At 45.0% G+C, this 19225-nt stretch overlaps 1 protein-coding gene and 1 long non-coding RNA gene across 11 annotated transcripts in view; one reads left to right on the top strand and one right to left on the bottom strand.

Moving 5' to 3' along the window:
- The window catches only part of HIBCH (3-hydroxyisobutyryl-CoA hydrolase), a 78218-nt gene that overhangs the window by 44056 nt on the left and 14937 nt on the right, over positions 1-19225 (bottom strand). The window lies entirely within an intron of this gene.
- Positions 2003-8219, top strand: LOC144589236 (uncharacterized). Its single transcript, XR_013545248.1, has 2 exons — positions 2003-6321; positions 8081-8219. It is a non-coding gene; the product is annotated as an uncharacterized LOC144589236 (long non-coding RNA).

The following is a 19225-nucleotide window of genomic DNA, read 5'->3' as shown; positions in this document are numbered from 1 at the left end:
AGAATGCGGGTTTTTTTGCGAGATCCAAGCAGAGTTGCATATACTAAATAACTCTCTCTCTCTCTCTCTCTCTCTCACACACACACACACACACACACACACACACACACAGACCCCGGCACTTTCCCTTCCTTCACACACACATACGCATTCTCTTCCTTCCTGTAACTCTCTCTGTCTCTCTCTCTCTCTTTCTCTCTCACACACACAGAACCCGGCACTTTCTCTTCCTTCACACACAACACACACACACACACACACGTTCTCTTCCTTCCTGTATCTCTCTCACACACAGAAACACACACACACACACAGAGACCCCGGCACTTTCTCTTCCTTCACACACACACACACACACAGACACACACACACACATTCTCTTCCTGTATCTCTCTTTCTCACACACACACACACACACACACACACACACACACACACACACAGGCACTTTCTCTTCCTACACACACACACACACACACACACACACACACACACACACACACACACACACACACGCACACACACACACACACACACTTTCTCTTCCTTCCTTTTCCCACCAAGTCGGATGGGGTCCTTGCAAGGCCATCAGCACAGATACAACCGGCCCTTTGATGGGGACCAAACTGCTGATGCGGCCCCCGATGAATTTGAGTTTGACACCCCTGGTATAGCTAGCTATGTCAGACTAATAAAGTGCATTAGACCATGGTTAATGCAACTTGGTTTATACTGAAGCTGCTGACCATAATCCTCAAAGTGGGACACAACAGGCAGCTTTTTGTCTGCTTACGCAAAGGGACTGCACTGGCTAGTCTTTTGTCTGCACATCTTTCAGTTATTAAGCCAAGAGTAGGGTCATCCAAACTTACTGCCTTAAGGGGAACCGGCCTCCTGTTTTGCAAAACAGTAGCATTCCCAACAAAAATTATTTCCTTTAGAAACATGCAGACAGCCAATATGCTTCAGCTAGTACTGTCCATACTTTTTTCAGTAATAAACCTTTCAGAAGTGAAGCTGCACGTTGTATTTCACAAGGAAAGTTCTTCAATAAAGATTTTACAGCTCCCAATGGCAAACCTAGCAAGACTCAAAGAACCAGAGGTCCCCCCCCCCCCCATCTTCCAGATTTTGAAACCTTCTTTGACTCCTGTATGTCTGGCTAATAGGAAGCAGCAGGTACGAAAGTAAGATGTGAAGACGGAAAAAAAATCTGAATGTCTGATTTGCCTTTGACACACAGGGACTACAAGAAACACCTTTTGATAAAAGAATATGTTGGACGGCAGAGGAATCATCTGCCTTATCTACAAAGCTGTACACTTCATGATGGTTTTCCAAAGAATGTCTTAAACTGGCTCTACTCTACTCAATACTGAGCTAGCTATGATATTACCAATGGAGGAAAAACCAACATTTAACTGAAAATTGTTGTTGCAATCTCACAGGCACGTACTCCACCAAGCTTTGAATTCACAGCAAAATCTGCCCATTAGCAGCATCATGGAGCTCCCAGTCATTAAAGCTCACGGTACATTCTCCCTTCCTAGAATGGATGAAGAAACCTTGGGACCTCCAAGTCCAGAAAAGCAGACTGAAAGCAGCCCTCTTTTACTCGAGAACAGTTTTCTAGCAGCAAACCCATCTTCAAACATACCCCAACCCCAGTCCTGTCCTTAAAACGTAAGACAGCAATGCAATGTCACCACTCATTTGTACAGCGTGGTTCAGAACACTCTTTTATGGAAGTGGTTATCACATCTGCACAGCAGAAGTCTGCACTAGCCGCCCCGAGTAAACGTTGTCTAGAGGGGCGGGGTAAAAATCGAATAAATAAATAAATAAATAGATAGATAGATAGATAGATAGATAGATAGATAGATAGATAGATAGATAGATAGATAGATAGATAGATAGATAGATAGATAGATAGATAGATAGATAGATAGATAGATAGATAGATAGATAGATAGATAGATAGATCACTTTCTCCTGAGGGAAGGAAGCCGCTTTTGTTACCACTATTCTGTAGAACACAGTTATGCAAGCATCACAGACTAGAGACTCTGCAGAGCTCAAAGAGCCAGGGGTAACGGAATACCACATTGTTAACTTCCGTTTTAAAGGCTTGGCAATTTTACAAGGACCCACCTTCAGATATCGAAACGAATCTAACAACACACCCTAGCAAGGCTTTAATTTCCCCTATCAATGTATGAAACACTGGGGTCCTTTTTTAAATTGTTCCATGCTCCTCATGAGATATTTAAGAAGAGGTCTAGTCCTGCCTGCTGTCTCTCCCCCCTTCCCTCCCATGCCACTCCTCTTGTCCTAGTTAAGTTATCCACTTCATTATATACAGGGTTGTTTCTCCGGAGGGGCCGGTCGGGGCCTGCTGCACCAAGGCAAAAGAAGTCAGCTCTGCTCAGTCATGTGGGAAGGCCTCAGTGCCGTCGACCTAATCACAGCTAGGCTGCTAATGGAATGTTTGCTACTGCGATAAGCCACACACCCTCAGAAAGAGAACACATTGTTCCACAAATAGCGAACCGCCTGGTCTGTGAAGTGAAGTTCAGTTTACACTTCTTCTTCTTCTTAAAGGGTTGATTTGCACCTTCCATTTAGGCTGCTGTAAGTGCTTATCTGGAATAACAAATGGAATTTTGCTCCATTCCTCACAATGAAAAGCTCTCCTCTGCTAACGGGATCCTGACTATTTCACAGCTGGAGAGCTCCCTTCTTGCCAAGTCTGGAAAACATTTGTAACTTGCATGAACTTCATGGGATAATTCAGTGAAGCATATGGCCAGACCTTTTCAGCCACCAAAATTTATGTGTTTTAATACTTTCTATACCATGTCTCTATACAATGCACATGCAAATATTACAAATCCCTTTAACCCTCAGCCCCTATATAGACACATCTTTAGTGCAGCGGCTCGCAAACAAAGGTATCCCCAAGTCTGCTTTGGAACAAACCTTAGACGGAAAGTCTGCCTTCCCTGCCATAGAGGAAAAGTTGACAACTCCCAATTCAGAGCCCAATTCCAAAAGTATTAAGCCCTGCACGGTTTCCTTTGAACTAACAGATAAAGAAGAGACCCAGATGCCTAATGTCAACCATCTTCTATTACCAGGAGCCCTTGTGAGGTTGAATGAGTGGCAGAATGGTTTTGCAAAAGAGAAAAGCCTTGACCAATTACTTCCACTCAGTTGCCACGGAACAGAGATAAACCTCCGTTCTAGACATGCTAGCATTTGAGTGTTTCCGTCCAAAAATGCCCTCCTTCTGCCGTGAATACTATTACACCCAATGGGCAAAATCCTGTTGCGTTAACTTTGTGCTGACAGGACCTTGATTGAGTGCTGGAAGCATTTAAGCCAAAGTAATTAAAAGCTTCCTATCCTCCTCCTTTTAGGTTCTGATGCTCCCCTGGGTTCCCTTTTGCCCTGGGGAGTCTTCAAGCGCCTCAGGATGGGGGGGGGGGTTGGGCCATTAATACTAAAACAAATGGTACCAGATCATTGGCAACAGTCCCAATCTCAGTGGTGGGGGAATTTTTACTATTAAAGGTTTCCCCACCCGGGGAGCCTTGGAACCAAAAAGAGGAAGCTTTCAATTAATGTAAATTACAGTGGTGCCTCGCTTAACGAGCGCCTCGCTGAGCGATGAAACCGCTTAACGAGGGGCTCTGGGCCATCGCTGGAGCATTCGCTCAGCGATGGCCCCTATGGCGTTTTTTCGCTTTGCGATATTCGCTAAGCGATTCGCTTAGCGAATATCGCATAACGAAGCAGGGGAGAACAGCTGATCGGCGGTTCCAAGATGGCTGCCGGAAGGTCCGCGCCCTGCCCTCGCTTACCGAGGGCGCGAAAATGGCGGCGCTATGGAAGAACATCGCTTAACGGTGAGTTTTAAAGCCATAGGAACTATGGCTTTTTAAATTCCGTTTAGCGATGTTTCGCTATAGCGAAGGTTAATCCGGAACGGATTAACCTCGCTATGCGAGGCACCACTGTACATGTTTCCAGCATCAGATCCGGGTTACGCCAAGCAAAGACATGCCAACAGGACTTTGCCCAATGTGTACTTTAACACAGAGACAGGTCAACATAACCCCATACTCTTCCTTTCTAAAGATAAAGTGTATTGTGAGCTGCCCCCTCCTCCACACCAGACCTTCTTGATGGAAGAAGCAAATTATTCCGAAGCCATTACACAAGCCAAATAGTATTCAAAGGAGCAAGTGCGTGTCACGGAAAAAGCTCTGCTTCCAAAGCTAATAAACAGGAGAAGCTCTCCAACCCCATCTATTGGATGCTGCAGAACATGAAAGACCAAATGAGTGCCATTGATAATATCCATGAAGAGGAGGAGAATCTGAAAAACAAACGAGCTTGGCAACAAGTTGCTGATGGCTGCTATTGATCTTAAGTGCCATATACTCTATCAAGGTTGGTATAATCGCTCTGGCATTTTCAGGCTTTATTGCCTAAGAGCAAAAGGCACAGTTGAACCCAACTGAAGAACATACACAAAATGCTGGTATCACTTCAAATAACATCTGAGTTGATGTCACTTTAAAAACACTTAACTGAAAGCACAAGTTTATATCAACTGAAAGAATTTAGCCCAACAATAAACTGTGTTTTGAAAACAAAAATCCCAATAGACTCCCCAAATAGTTAGGAAAGCCGCCATGTCTGAAACCCAAGAAACCACCAACTGTAGACCATACTGAGCCAGATGGACAAATGATTTAACTTAGTATCATGCAGCATATTCAACTCCTACAATCTTACTTGCAAGGGCAAGATGCTAGAATCTAGAGCCTGCTATGGGAATATCCATCACAAGTAGATGCATCAGAACTCCAAAGGGTGACATACAATAATTAGCAACCTTCTTCAATAACTGTTACCGGCCAAACCTTGGTTCTAATATTCTCTGGCAAGGAATCAGGCATAGACGCAACAGCTGAAGCAAAGGCCCAATTTTATTTGAATAGCAGCAATCCCCTTTTAAAGGCATCTAGGCCAGATGCCATCACTGCATCCTGTGGCAAGGAGTTCTACAGACTAACAACACGCTGGGTCAAGAAATACTTTATTTTCACTCTCCCAACACTCAATTGGAATGGATGTCCCTTGGTTCTGGTATTGCGTGAGAGGGAAAAGAGCTTCCCTCTATCCACTTTATTCATTTTCTGCATAATTTTATAGTGTACAGTGGTGCCTCGCAAGACAATTGCTTCGTGGGACGATTAGTTTTTTGATCACTGTTGCGCTTCGCAAGACGATGGTTTCCTATGGACGATTTTCGCAAGATGACGATTTTTCCCAATTGGAACACATTAAATAGATTTCAGTGCATTCCAATGGGGAACCGCATTTCACAAGACAATGTTTTCTATGGACAATTTCCACAAGACGACAATTTTTCCATTGGAACGCATCAAATAGATTTCAATGCATTCCAATGGGGAACTGTGTTTCGCAAGACAATGTTTTCGCAAGACAGCGTTTTTCGCGGAACGAATTAACATCATCTTGGGAGGCAACACTGTATTCCCCTCATGTCAGCAGGTGTGTGAGTTCAGCTGGCTGTGACTTGATTTCAGCATTTTGGTAAGGAAGCAATTTGTACGGGTATGCATAACACACTATGTACGTACAAATGTTGCCACAGGGAGTGATTTTGGAACTAGAAAACAGTTTCTGAATCAGAAAGCACAGTCGGAACCCCATATCTACGGGTGATTGGTTACAAGCCCCTCACAGATGCTGAAAACTGTGGATAATAGTGAACACTATAATAATAACTAGCATGGCAAAAGAGCAAAATCCAAGAATATGTACTTTCACCTATATCACCAGAACTGGCCAACCAAGGGAGCCAGAGACCATGCTATGTATTCTCCAACGATAACAATACCTAGTATGGTCTTAGGCTCCCTGTAGTGGCCAGTTTGGGTAAATACATTGTGAAAATACCTATTTCAATTTTTTTCTTTTTCTTTTAATTGTTTTCAAAATTTCAGACTACAGATAAGTGAAACTGTGGATACTGATCCAGCACATACAGGGGTCCTACTGTATGTCCAGCCTGAGAGAAACGGATGTCTACCCAACTGTCTGCAGTACCTTTGCAGCAATGTGCTCAATGCTGAAAGGGAGACAGAAAGGAAGCACTTTCTATTTATAGACATTTTAATTGGAATCCTATTGGCACTTGCATAAGATATGAGGAACTTGGCTACCTGCAGCTGATTGATGAAGTGCTGGAGTACATCCTGATTGCACAAATCAGGCACATGACAGGTATGTGACCCACACTCCTTGGCACCTTTCAATTAACCAGGAAACGTTACTCAAACCTTAAGCAAACACCAGTATGCAGGCACCTACGTATAATAGGTGCCGGGCATCCATAACCAAAGGCCTCCTAAGGCCCATGAGGGCATCAGCAATGGAGAATGTGACGGGAGCAACTTAGTTCATAGGCTGGCAGCAAGTCTGGCATGCAGGAAGTTGCAGGTTCAGTCCATGACAACTGCGCTTCAAAAGGTGCTGGAAAAAGGAATTTACAGGAATAAATACTCCAATAAAAATAGTAAACAAAAGCAACACCAAAGCAATAAGGCACAACAGTCCATTCAAGACCCAGGCAGCCAATCCATAAGGGAAAGCTTGCCCGAAGACCAACGTCTTCGTCAGCTTGTGGAATGACAGCAAAGATGGGGCAAATCTGCCTTCCAGTGGGAGGGAGTTCCAAAGGCTGGGAGAGTTTTTTAAACACAGCTGCCTCTTTGATAGTGCAGGGATGGTGTTGAAATACTGGTATGTGTTTCAAACACTTAGGTTTTTTTCTTAATGGGCTCCTTATAATATCTTTTTCATGGCAAGGGCAAGAAAAAAGTGTCCAAAAAAGCAAAAAAATCAAAAACCCAAAAGAGTCAAAGGCTGCATTGTGTGACTGTGCCCATCCTTATTCATTTATTACTTTCATCCCCCCCCCCCCAATTCGGGGCTTAGGAAAGTTCCTTTTGGTGCAAATGCTGAAAGATAACTAGCGTAGAATCCTCTCAGAAGGCCAACACGGGGAGATTTATCAATCACAGGGATTCGTGACAGGGGATACATTTATAGGCCACTAATTTTAAATATATATATTTTAAATCATGCAAAATGCAAGCTTTTGTGGGTGGATCATTTGATCAGAGGGACTGCTGACATCTTCAGGACTCAGCCAATCCCAAGGGTGCTGATGCTGCTGCCTTGGGAACCCAACCCCATTCACCTGGGTCTTTGTGACCTCACAGGGGCCCCACCTCTGTGGTGGCAGATAAAAGGGGCTTGCTGGGCAGGGCAGGAGACCAGAAGGGAGGCTAGTGGCCAGAGGGCAGCCCGGCAGAGAGAGCAGCAGTGGCTGCAGAGGACCCAGCCCTTCTGGCCAAGGCAACTTCTCTCACGAAAGCAGATGATTTTGCTATGTGGGCTGGTGAGTTAACAGCTTGAGACTGGCGGAGATCCGTGGCTTGAAGCTGGCTGATGTCGGCTATGGACCAGGGGGAACTCGGTGGTCGCTGGCAGACAGAAGCTGGTGGAATCTCCTTGCGGAAGCTGGCTGAGGCCGCAAGGCGGAGGCCAGCAGAGGTTGGCGGATGAAGCCGGGAGACTTTAGCCTCCTGAAACCAGCTGGCGGAAGTTTGGTGGATATCGGTGGATGGAAGCCCGGGCATGTGTGTGAATGGCTGGTGGAGTGAAGGTTTGTGTCGGGGGATGGCTGGTGTGTATAAATGTGTGTGTGAATGGGCGGGCGAGCTGGCGTTCTGTGGGGATGTCGCCAGGGCGTGAGTGTGACCCAAGCATTCAGGAGCCGGCAGAGGTTGGGTTCAGAAATGGATGGAAGAGATGAATGGGTGGATATTCCTGGTGGAAGCCAGGGGATGCTGGCAGGCGGAACTTTGGGATGAAGTTGCCAGAACATTGGTCGGTGGATACGCCTGGGTTGAAGCCGGTTGACGGCCGTGGACGAGCTCGCTCCTTAGTTGTTTTTTTCTCTCTCTTTCTCTTGCAGGGTCTGAAGCTTCCTTTTCCCCAGGGGGATGCGAGGGATCAGAAGGCAGGCTTCCTGCTGGAGCTGAACCAGGCCGTTGTCTCTGCTGAGGATACCCATTTAGCCTCTTTCCCAAAACCAATAAATGAATTTTTCTGGAATGGTTTTGAAGTGTTATCTTGTTTGTCAGGGGCTGTCACGGGATTATCTTCCCCATCCCCTCATTATTTCTGGGGCCCAATGCCTGGGGTGGGTCTTTGTGAAGTCATGGTGTGGGGCCCTGTGATGTCATAAGAATTGGGAACATAATATTTCTCCATGCATGTGTGAGGGAGTGAACTAGGCATTGTGGGTTCCCTGTCTGAGCTCCTAAGCAAGTATATTACGTGTCGTGTTGGACAGACACAGGAAGCCAGTGAGCCCTGGTGCCATTTGGAGAGGGTTGGAGTTGGGTACCCAAACAATATGGCCACCCCGTAACAATAAATGAGACTCGCTCCTTCCCTTCCACCACTGCTCCTCACATTTGTTTGCCTGGCCTGGAGACTCAGGGGAGCCCAGCCATTTCCTGGCACAGCAGTTCATTCTCTGAGACCTGGCAAGCCTCATCTTCATCATCAACACCAAGAGCACTCCATGGACAGCTCCTTGCAGAGTATAAGTGGGGAGGACATATGGCACTTCAAAGAAGCTTCCAGTCCAACCTCTCACGAAAGTGCCACAACCGAGGAAATGGAGATGCGCAATGATTTGGAGATGAGTGTACATTAAAATTCATGTGGATCCATGCTATGGATACGTAGATGGTAAAAATACACTGGTACTGCAAAATCTGCTGCTTGAGGGCAGCGGCTGCCTCTGAGCGCCTAGATGATGAAAATACATGCTCTGCCATGACCTCTGAAACACACAACCTTGTCAGTAATCCAATTCAGACATCCACCACAGGGAGACAGTGCATTTTGCCAAGTCTACAGAGAGGTTTAAGTGCTAGCTAATGACTCTGAAATGGTATAATTTGTGCCAATAGGTGTTTACTGAAATGTGCAGATGACAATTGAAATGTTAGTGTTACCATTCGGCGCCTCTAACAGACAATCCCAAGCAGGAACATTCAGCTAAGTGCTCATTAACAGATGCTCAAGTACCTTTACCTATGCGCCGTCTATGTACCACTACAATTGCTTATCACATTTACCTCATTGCTAAAAGTGTAAGGAAATGTGAAATGAATTCACTCCACACAACAACTGTGCAGAAAAGAGTTGCCAACTGAATGTTCCTCTGTTTTGAATGTATTCATACCTGTCTTTATAAAGATTTACAAAGCACTTTTCGGGGTGTGAATTGCATTAAAGTGCTTGTTGGAACTCCTACAACCACTCTTCGGTTATTCCTATGATCTCATTTTGGAAGTAAAGAAGAGGGAGTCAAAGGAGCAGAGGCTCACCAAATACCATGGGGCAGGGTGGAGCTAGGTGGCAAAAGGACATGGCTAACACTGGGATTAACGCCAAATCCATGATCAACTGCTCTAATCTGTCACTCACAACAGGGCCGCAAATTTACAGTGCACATAACCTGGTATTCAGATCCATTACACAACCAGTACAATGATATATAGCTATAGCAAGTTCAGAAGATCAAAGATGTGCTTAGTGTGCTTACCATGCTGAAGGTTGCAAAAGCAACTTGGAAAAGTTACTTTTATCTATTACAGTTCCAGTTACCCACAACCAGCCTTGCCAGTAGCCCTGCAGCCTGGGTGATTCTGCAAGCTATACTGTAGTTCAAAAAGTAACTTTCCCAAGCTCTGTTCCCAGTTACAGACCGTTGGCTGGACAGCAATGGAAGCTGTAGTCCAACACATTTCAACAGTACCAGGCTCAGGAAGGCTGATCTACTCCATCTGGAACCTGCCTCTGCCCTGCCTATCAGGGACAAAATCCAGAATGTGAGGAGCTAAACCTGGAACTTTTTACATGGAAAACCATGTGGTTTTTGAGGGGCTAGAGAAGGTTTTGCCTGCAGATGGTCTCAAGCCAAAGCCCTGCCATCTGTAGTTTAAAAATGTCAGGCACTGAGCCACAAAGGAGCCTTTGCCAGCCAGGTCAGATAATAACTGGGTTAAACAGACAAATTGGCTGAGTTGGTACAACAGAGCTTACTGTGGCTCACACTTGTCACATTACTGCTGAGCTACAGCCTGGATGAAGAATGGGTTGGTCACACTCTTTTGAACCATGCTCTGTGGAAAAGCAATCAACATATCCACCATTCAAATCTATGCTCCAACTACCGATGCAGAAGATGATGAAACTGAAAGCTTTTACTCAAGCATTCAAGAGGAAATTGACCACACACCCAAACATGCTTATAATCATAGGTGGCTGGAACACAAAGTAGGGGACAAAGTAGAACCAAATGTTGTTGAAAAATTTGATCCACAGGACACAAATGAAGCAGGAAAATGGCTCACAGAGTTCTGCAAGGCCAACAATCTGTTTCTTGCAAATACATGCTTCAAACAACCAAACAGATAGCTGTACCAAACAGACATCACCAGATGGCCACCCTAGCAATCAAATAGACGATGTTCAGTAATTAGAAGCAGGAAATGGAGAAGCTCTTGTACTCATTGACATAAATAAATATGCAGATGTGTGCACAAGAATGCACACTTCCAGACCCTAACCTCTCTTCCCACATGAATACAACTTGCCAGACAAACCCACATCATGTTTCTATGGTCTTTTAAGCTAGTTTTGCACACATAAGAAAAGGGAGAAGACCACCATCTAACAAAGCCCTCCTGACCATAAATAATGAAGACAACGCACTGCAGAGATTCTGAATTGCAGATCACCCTACTCTTAATGTATGTATGTCCCTATTAATTGTGGACAACGACCCAAATCCAACTACTGGTCCCAACTAGAACAAACCTATTGGCCAATATTCTATTCCAGAACTCTGCAAGTGCAATGGGAGTAACATCACTGGCAGTGGCAAATTACTGCTAATTAAGAGTTCTTGCTTTGCTTTTTGGTTGCATGCCACTTCATCTCGTCGCATGTGTTGTGCACAACTCAAAATCAAAGCAGGAAACCTTTCCTTGACAACAGTGTGTCTCTGCCAGTGGTGTCAATCCTCTTGTGCTAGTGGAGCTAGGGAACAAGATACTGGCTACTGAATCAACTGCTGCATGGTAAGTCAAGATGATACAGATCCCACCGATTCTGTAGGTCTGCTTTAGTTGTGATTAGCAGCTGGGTTGAAGCCAATATTTCATACATGTGGCAAAGGGAATTTTAACCTACAAAAGGTTCTGCAATACAGTGGCCTCGCTTAACGAGTGCCTCGCTCAACGATGAATTCGCATAATGATTGCCTTTGCTGGAAATTTTGCCGCCTCACCTAAGGATGTTTCCTATGGGGGATTTTCGCATAACGATGTTTGGGACCTTGCTTCACTTAACGATGACAGTTTTAGGTCCCCTGTTTTGCTTAACTTTTTTTTGACAGCCCTGTTTTTGCTATTTTAAAAATATTCTAAAATGTTTAAAAAATGTTTAAAATGCTTGGAATCGTTAGTGTACCTAATAAAACCTTTGTTAAATTAATTTGGCTTCGTTCTGAGTCTTTTTGAATTTTTGGTGATTTTTTTTCACCATTGAAATGTATTGAATAGGCTCCTATTGGAACGGATTAACCGGTTTTCAATGCATTCCTATGGGAAATGGTGTTTCGCTTAACAATGTTTTCACATAACGATGTTTTTAATGGAACCAATTAACATTGTTATGCGAGGCACCACTGTAATATATTTTTTAGTCTTTGATGGGCAGGAAAATATTCCATTGTACTCTAGAAACTTTTAACATATTCTCTTGGAAGCCAGTCAGGTTGGCGACAATGGGACTGTGACAAACCCAGACCTACTGGGATCTGCCACACGTTACTAAGCTGCCACCAACCATTCCCTATAAGAAGTCACACAGACCAGGGATGGATTTTCAACAAATTAAAAGAATAAGGTTTATTTAAAACAACACACAGGGAAAATAAAATGATCAGGTGAATAAGATATAGTAACGTGGCTTAGTCTCATTCATACATGCACACAGTTTGGTTCACACAGAACCCTTAACTTGAAGCACAGACCCTGAACCTATCAGTTCTGGCTAACCAACAGACACCTGAACCTATCAGGTTGGTACTCTGACACACAGTAGTACCCTGTCTGACACACAGACTCCCACACCAGCTTCTTCTTCCCAGCTGCTGCTTCTTCACATCCCAGCGTCTCAACTTCTCCACACACGCATCACATATATATACAGTACAGCCCCTCCTCCTGATGTCCCGCCTTCCACTCCCCATAGGATGGAACTTTCCCTCCAAACCCATGACAGACAGGTAACATCAGTGCTGTATGTAACACCTCCCCTCTTTATAAGTTGTTTTGTAGGGGGAAAGCTAAGGTGCTTTTTCCCAAAAAACAACCTGGATAAAACACACAACAGTTATACATACCATATCATACTTACTTATACTTACATTCTAAGTTAACCATAGCAATTAGGCATTTAAACATTTACCATATACATTACATCAATTTACCTTTATTCATACAAACCAAATTCAAAACCCAGGTACATTTAACTTTTTGTCATCAATATATATACATAGTCCATGTTTCTTTCGCCGTCTTCAATCTTCAGGTCTTCTTGACAAGGCGTCAGCAACACAGTTCACTGACCCTCTGACCACCTTCACTTCAAAGTCATAGTCCTGTAGGTTTAAAGCCCACCTCATAAGTTTACTATTGTGGGTTTTCATTGTCTTTAACCATTGCAGTGGTGAATGGTCAGTGCACAGAGTAAAATGTCTTCCCCAGATGTAAGGCTTGGCCTTCTGGATCGCGTAGACTATGGCCAAACACTCCTTCTCCACGGTTGCCAAATGTCTCTCACCTTTTTGAAGTTTCCTACTCAGGTAGGACACTGGATGCTGGTCACCATTCTCATCCTCCTGGCAAAGAACTGCTCCTACCCCGCTGTTAGACGCATCGGTGTAGATGATGAACTCCCGGTCGAAGTCTGGAGCACGCAGCACTGGATAGTTGATTAGCGCCTGCTTCAACCTCTGGAACGCCTCCTCACAGTCGCTGGTCCACGGGATGCGGTCATCAGCCTTCTTCCTCGTCAGATCGGTCAGCGGAGCCGCAATCTCGCTAAACCTCGGGATGAACTTTCTGTAGTAGCCCACCAACCCAAGAAATGATTTGACTTTTTTCTTGGTGTTGGGTCTGGGCCAATCACGAACAGCTTCTATCTTGGCCTCGAGGGGTTTTATCACTCCTCCCCCTACTATGTGACCCAAGTATTTTATTTCTGGGCTACCCAGCTGCAGTTTGTTCTCTTTGCAGAGCCTAGGCCAAAGCACTTCCTCCCCTGGATTAAAGCGCCTCTCCCTGCCTTCCTGGTCATCCCAAGCTTTCTTTCTGACCTTTTGAGCTTGCAGGGTCTCTGCTGCTAGCTCTAGGTTTCTCTTTAGGTCATTCCTTAAAGAGTCTATGTATGTCACAACGTCCTGTGGGTCATCCTGGGTGATCTGCTCCCAATCTTGCTTGATTAAATCAAGGGGCCCTTTCACCCTTCTCCCAAATAAAAGTTCAAACGGACTGAACCCGGTACTGCTTGTGGCACTGATCGATAAGCAAACAAAAGGGATTGAAGCTTCTGGTCCCAATTGTTTGGATTCTCTGCCAAGTAAGCCCTAATCATGCGCATTAGAGTCCCATTGAACTTCTCAGTTAACCCATTACTTTCAGGATGATAGGCAGTAGTTTCCTTGTGCTTAGTTCCACAGATTTGCCATAAGCGTTTCATGAGCTTTGACGTGAACGATGCGCCCAAATCTGTGATTATTTCTGAGGCAAATCCCATCCTGGACATATACCCCACCAAGGCATCTGCCACTGTGTTAGTTTCAATGTTAGTCAAGGGAATGGCTTCAGGGTACCTCGTGGCATGGTCCACAATGGTGAGAATGAACCTGTTCCCCCTCTTTGTGGCCTTGGGCAAAGGTCCCACAATATCCACCCCTATACATTTGAACGGAGTGTCAATCACAGGCAAAGGGCACAACTTTGCTTTGGTCCTGTCGCGGCTATTCCCCTGCCTTTGACACACATCACATTTTTTACAGAACTCCCTGATCTGCTTCCCTATGTCAGGCCAGTAAAAATTCTGTGTGATTCTCTGCTGTGTTTTGTTCACCCCTAAGTGTGCAGCAAACATGTCAGAGTGCCCCCTTTGTAAGATCATGGGGCGATACTTTTCAGGTACCACCAGCTGACTTCTGATCCCATCTCCCCCTTTTGAGATATTCCTCAGGGTCTCTCTATACAAAATCCCCTTTTTCTCTAGAAATCTCACTGGGGTTTCAGGTGTTAGCTGGGCGTCAGTCACCTGTTCAAAACACTTTTGGAGAGTGGCGTCTGCCTTTTGCTCTTGTCCAAACCTGCTGTCTGTGGTTAAGGTTTCCACCACAGCTTCTGAACTCCCCCCCTCTGCTTCCGTCTCTGGCTCATCATTACCCCCCTGAACTGTCCCCGTGGTGGCTTGTGAACGTGTAATCACTAGCACCCGTTTCACATGTTCAGCCAGGTCATTTCCCACGAGCACGGCTGCTGGCAGAGTCGATGAAATCGCTAGCCGCCAAACTCCCCTCCAGCCTTGAAAGTTGACAGGTACCTCCGCGACTGGCAGTGAGATTACCTGCCCCTCAATCCCTGCCACCTTCATGCTCTCATTTGGGATCACATATTCCCTAGGAATAATATCTGGATGGCACAGGGTCACCTGAGAACAAGTGTCCCGCAGCCCCCGATACTGACGGTCAAGTATTCCTACGTCCACCCCTGCTGTTTCAAACAACTGAGAATCTGTTCTCACCAGCAGGCAGCGCCTGACCTCTACAAGAGGACCATTTTCCTCAGCCTGATCAGCAGATGTAGCTGTTCCAGATTGAGTAGCCATGGCAACAGGCTCCCTCAGTGACAATGAGCCTTGCTCTTTCTGGACACAGAACACAGCTTTTGGCTTGGTCCCACTCGAATCCTGAGGCACAATTCCTTTTAGCTGCTTTAATTTCTCACACTCTGAGATTAGATGGCCCTTTCCCTGACAGAAATAACACTTTCTGGTGTATTTTGAGTCTCTCTCATCTTGTTTTGGTTTTCCCTCCAAAATCTGAGGTCCTGGTTTTATGTCTGAGGGCTTCCCTTCCCCATGGGCCCCTCCCCCTTGCTGGCTTTTCCCTGGTCCCTGAGAGTACTTGCTGTAGGTTTCTTTAGGTTTCCCCACAGATTTCTCCTCACCTAAGGGCTTTCTTATCTGGTAAATAAAATCTGCGATCTCGGCTGCTTCTGCCACAGATTTTGGTTTCCTTTCCCTCACCTGGAATTTCAGTTCCCCATGCAGGACTGAATAGAACTGTTCCAGCGCTATCAAGTCTTTGAGCTGCTGAAAGGTCTCTGTCCCCTCCTGAGATAGCCATTTCTCTAGCAGCCTCACCAATTGGGCCCCCACTTGGGTAAAAGTCTGCTCTGGTTTCTTTGTGAGGGACCTGAATCTTTGCCTCAGCTGTTCCGCATTTATCCCATGTCTTGCAAACACCAGTTTTTTAAACTCTGCAAAATCTCTCATCAGTTCCTGTGGCATCTCTGAATAAACCTCAGCCAGGCTACCACTGATTAAAGATCGCATGATGGTCATCTTCTCAGTTTCCCTCACTGAGAAGTCCACAAACGCTCTTTCCACTAAGGAAAAGAACACCTCAGGACAATCTCCCTTGTGGTACACAGGGAATTTCTTCAGGTCAGCTTTAGACAATTGGCCTCCCTCAGAATCCCTATTGTTATTATTGTTCTGGTTCATCATTTCCAATTTTCTTAATTCAAACGCCATCCTTTCCTTTTCCAGAGCAATTTTCTCTCTCTCTAATCTTTCTTCTTTTTCCAATTGCCTCATCCTCAGTTCATGCTGTTGGGCTATGAGCAATTTTCTGAGTTCTGGGTTCTGTTCTCCCGTGCTGTCACCTTGCACTGAGCCAAATTCATCCTCAGAACCTTGGTCTACCTGGGGGTCTTTCACTTCACCCATTTCTGCCATCTGGCTTCGAGTCAAGGGCATAATCCCCCCTCAGAACAGGCTGCTTTCAAAAGTCAAGCCTCAAAATAAAACGACCACTTTTTTTTCTTCTTTTGCCTCAGAACCAGCTTTCTCTATAGATTGCTGCTGTCCTTCAGCACTACTTGCAACAGTTGCGAGCTAGAGTCTACCCCCCTCTGCTGGGCCTCTCAGCAGACAAGCTAGCCCACTGCTATTTCACAGTTTTGCCTCAGTTTTTTCCCGCCAAAACAGGCTGCCTCAGAGCTCCCTAATCTAGCCCCCAATCTGAGGTTACACGTTCTTCTACTAGTGCACCCCCCCGTGAGGTACACCTAGAAGATTACCTACGCGCTCTCAGATTGTCCCTGACTAGACCCCCCTCGCTCTGGGCACTCTTGCCAAGGCTTTGCTGGACCACTGGACAACTGGACCAGTCGTATCCCACACGCTGGACACCAATCAATGTGACAAACCCAGACCTACTGGGATCTGCCACACGTTACTAAGCTGCCACCAACCATTCCCTATAAGAAGTCACACAGACCAGGGATGGATTTTCAACAAATTAAAAGAATAAGGTTTATTTAAAACAACACACAGGGAAAATAAAATGATCAGGTGAATAAGATATAGTAACGTGGCTTAGTCTCATTCATACATGCACACAGTTTGGTTCACACAGAACCCTTAACTTGAAGCACAGACCCTGAACCTATCAGTTCTGGCTAACCAACAGACACCTGAACCTATCAGGTTGGTACTCTGACACACAGTAGTACCCTGTCTGACACACAGACTCCCACACCAGCTTCTTCTTCCCAGCTGCTGCTTCTTCACATCCCAGCGTCTCAACTTCTCCACACACGCATCACATATATATACAGTACAGCCCCTCCTCCTGATGTCCCGCCTTCCACTCCCCATAGGATGGAACTTTCCCTCCAAACCCATGACAGACAGGTAACATCAGTGCTGTATGTAACAGGGACAACCTCTTGAGTAGCCAGCCTTGGGATCTGGATAGATAAAGATCTCCCCTAAACTTGGAAGGTGGAGGGAGTCCTTAATATTAATTGTGTGCCATCAAGCTAGTTATGCCTTATGGTGATCCTTTAAGTGTTTTCCAAGTAGAGAGAGTACTCAGAAGTGGTGGGACTGGGACTCTTACCTAACGCTGCACAGGCTGACACAGTAAGAAATCAAACTCCTAAGTCCTGGCTCTGGAGCCAGATACTTAACTCACTGAGCTATCCGGCCAGCAAAGGATAGGAAGGAATTTTTTAAAAACTAAGAAGAAAATGGCAGCCCAAGCTGTACAGCAAAATTGTCAAGTTGTAAAACACTTTTGGAAGTTTCACAATATGAGATCCCGCACATTTTACCTTCCAGTGAGCAAATGCAGCTGCAAGCTTTTAAGAAAACACATTATTACCACAAGTAGCAAGCTGCAGATGCAGAACCCCCTTGAGGAGCCATAATTTGAAGTAATCATTTTCTGTATGACTTTACCCGTTTCTCACACCATTGTGGAGGAATTTTGGCCCACTCTTCTTTACAACATTGCTTCAATTCATTGAGGTTTGTTGACATTTGTTTATGCACAAAAGGTCCCACCACAGCATTTCAGTAGGTTGAGGACTGAACTTTGACTGGGCTATTACAACATTTGGATTATTTTCTCTCTTTTTGCCATTCTGTTGTAGATTTACTGGTGTGCTCAGGATCACTGTCCTATTACATGACCCAATTTTGGCCAAGATTTAGCTGTTGGACAGATGGCCTCACGTTTGACTCCAGAACACTTTGGTATACAGAGGAGTTCGTGGTCAACTCCATGACTACAAGGTGCTCAGGTCCTGTGGCTGCAAAACAAGCCCAAATCATCACCCATCCACCACCATGCTTGACCCCTGCTATGTTTGGTTTTTCACCAAAATGTGGTGCTGCGCATTATGGCCAAACATTTACACTTTGGTCTTGTCTGTCCAAAGGACATTGTTCCAGAACTCTTGAGGTTTGTCCAGATGCAACTTTGCAGACCTTTTAAAGAGAGAAGCAGCTTTTACTTGGTAATTCTTGCAAGCAAATAATACTTGTTCAGTCTTTTTCTAATTGCACTACCAAGAACTTTAACATTTTACATGCTAAATGGGGGCAGTAGAGTCTGAGACGTATCAGGGTTGTTGTTGGGGTTTTTTCCCCCCAGTTTCTGTGAGCATTGAACTGTCTCACCTTGGGGTGAATTTGTTTGGACGTCTACTCCTGGGAAGACTGGCAACTGTCTGGAATGTTTTCCACTTGTGAATAATCTTCCTCACTGTAGAATGATGGACTTAAATTGTTTGGAAATGGTCTTATGACCCTTCCCAGATAGATGGGTAGCAACAATTGCTTCTTAATGATCACTGCTGATGTGTTACCTCCTTAGCATTGTGTTAATACACATCTGAATGCTACAGACCAGTAAAGAGCTAAAACTTTGGCTTTTATACAGGTGGTCATACTTGCTGATTATTAATTAATTACTCAAGGGCATTTGGTTAGCAGCACTTGGCTGCTACTTAGCCTCTTAATACTTAGGAAAGCAGTAACAGAGTACAATGGTACCTCAACTTACGAACTTAATTTGTACTGGAACACCATTCGTACGTCAAGAAGTTCGTAAGTCGAAGCAAGATTTCCCATAGGAATGCACTGAAAACCATTTAATCTGTTCAGGTTGTTTTTCGTTCATATCTCAAGGCGCTGTTCGTAAGTAGAGGCATTCGTTCCCATAGGAACTAATGCAAAGCCAGTTAAACTGTACTCTAGCACTAGGGGAAGATTTTTCTTCTTCTTTTGACCTAAGATGAACTTAGATTGAAAAAAAGGGCAGGAAATGGGGTTTTTGTTCGCAAGTCGAGGCTCCATTCATAAGTCAAACAACATTTTGCGAACGGACCATTCGTAACTCAAAATGTTCACAAGTGGAGATGTTCGTAAGTTG

The sequence above is a fragment of the Pogona vitticeps genome, chromosome 1 (genome assembly GCF_051106095.1).
Source record: "Pogona vitticeps strain Pit_001003342236 chromosome 1, PviZW2.1, whole genome shotgun sequence".
NCBI classification, from domain to species: domain Eukaryota; kingdom Metazoa; phylum Chordata; class Lepidosauria; order Squamata; family Agamidae; genus Pogona; species Pogona vitticeps.
The sequence above is the reverse complement of the archived record's forward strand: the minus strand, read 5'-3'. Positions and strand labels throughout refer to the sequence as shown.